Source organism: Suricata suricatta, chromosome 7, assembly GCF_006229205.1.
Source record: "Suricata suricatta isolate VVHF042 chromosome 7, meerkat_22Aug2017_6uvM2_HiC, whole genome shotgun sequence".
NCBI classification, from domain to species: Eukaryota; Metazoa; Chordata; class Mammalia; order Carnivora; family Herpestidae; genus Suricata; species Suricata suricatta.
This window is the reverse complement of record NC_043706.1, coordinates 95,811,471-95,813,366: the sequence shown is the minus strand read 5'-3', so window position 1 is coordinate 95,813,366 and position 1,896 is coordinate 95,811,471. Positions and strand designations below refer to the sequence as shown.

Sequence of the window (1,896 nt, the reverse complement as noted above, 5' to 3'; positions counted from 1 at the left end):
TTTTTTTTTTTTTTGGAAAGGGGCAGGCAGGTTTATTCCAAGTGCTGGAGAGTGGTAGCCCCCCAACCCCTCCCCCAGCACGGTACAGGGGCAGAGGGGTGAGAGCCTGGCCTGGCGGAGCCTGGGAGGGGGGCGGCTCAGAGCAGGAAGGGGATGATGGGCATGCGCAGAGGCGGGTAGTCTCGGAACTCCTTCAGGTAGCTGCGGTGCTTGCCCTTGGCCCAGATGGTCATCTGAGTGAAGCCCACCAGGGAGAAGAGGGCCACTGGGAGACACTGTGTCATGATGGCAAAGCCAATCCAGGACCCCACCTCATAGGTGTAGTTGGGGCAGGACACCAGCAGGAAAAGCCAGGTGAAGGGGTTCTTGGTGGGGTATGGGATCTTCCTGGGCTTGGACCCAGCTGGCCGCAGGTCCCGCAGGGCCATGTGGATGGAAAAGTTGCCAAGCTGGCAGATCACAAAGATGGCGAGTGCCAGTCTGAACTGCTGAGCTCTGTATGTGGGGGGGCGTGTAGAGAGGGTGATTAATGTGATAGGCCATCCATGTGGCGAAGACCCAGTAGTAGGTGCAGGTCTTGAAGACGTTGCGCAGGGGCATGGTGCCATGAGAGAAGCGGTGCACAGAGTGGCTCCAGCAGACGCTTGATGTAGTGGAATGAGTGGCAGATGCAGGTGAGGTGCACCACCGTGTGCCAGCTGGATGTGAAGTCATATTTGTGGCCGTAGATGAAGGGCACCCAGAAGTAGAAGAGCAGGTAGATGAAAAGGGGCCCTGCGTACTCGGTCAGGAAGACTGTCACCCAGCTGATCTGGGCCCCCAGGTCCCGGAAGTAGAGTGTGGCCGTGGTGCCCACGGGCAGCTTCTGCAGGACATCCTCATCCTTCAGGGACTTGCCCTTGGGGTCCAGGTGGAGGGACTGGCGGGCAGGGTACCACTGTGGATGGGTCTTGGTGAAGAGGTTCTTGATCTCAGCAATGGTGGCATGGGGCTTCTTTTTATCATCTCACCCTTTACAGAAAAAGTTTGCTGACCACTATAATTCAAGTTCTCTATTATAGCAAAAGATTGAGCAGAAGGAATTTAAACAAAAATTTTTTGTGTGTTTTTGACAGACAGGCAGACAGACAGAGGCTGAGCAGGGGAGGGGCATAGAGAGAAGGAGACACAGAATCTGAAGCAGGCTCCAGGCTCTAACTGTCAGCACAGAACCCAACATGGGGCTCAAACCCATGAGTAGTGAAATCATGACCTGAGCTGAAGTTGGCCACTTACTGCCTGAGCCAACCAGGTATCTCAAGGACAAGGAATTTCTATATGTCCTTAGAACTTTAGAACCAGATAAATTGCCCCTTTCTACTGTCAAGCTAAATTTTTTTGGCTGTATTTGCAAAATTAGAATCATAGGAGCATTGGGAATGTAGTAACAAATTGATATCCTCTAAAACTCTTTTTAACTGTGTCCCGCCTTCCATTTTAGGGATGAGATTTTCTGACTTGTTCCACAAGTTCTTAGGATGTTACATTTGTGACTGGCAGATCAAGGGTATCCCCACAGCATGTACTGACCATCTGAGTTTCACAATATTTAATCATAAAAGGAAATTAATTCTCCTGTAGCTCAAAAGGTTCAAATGAGCAGTTACTGGCAGCTTTTAACATCATGTCAACTAGTTATCAACTGATTGCCTCTGAGTTCCACATTCACCCTTGAGGACCTGCTCTGCACTAACGGACTCTGGCATTTCTCTTTTACTGTGAGCTCACTGTCACACCGCTCCGGAGGGGGCATCTCCTCAGGCTCCTCTTTGCTGCATTTTGCTTTCTCTTGCCCTTGTTGCACAATCTAACAGCCATGAGCGTAAGAGTGGGGGTATCTCCACGAGTGGTGCTCTG

At 51.2% G+C, this 1,896-nt stretch overlaps 1 protein-coding gene and 1 pseudogene across 1 annotated transcript in view; one reads left to right on the top strand and one right to left on the bottom strand.

The window, feature by feature from the left end:
• Nucleotides 1–1,896, top strand: part of LOC115296940 (voltage-dependent anion-selective channel protein 2-like) — a 21,088-nt gene that overhangs the window by 10,816 nt on the left and 8,376 nt on the right. The window lies entirely within an intron of this gene.
• LOC115296389 lies at nucleotides 99–1,792 on the bottom strand (annotated as a pseudogene).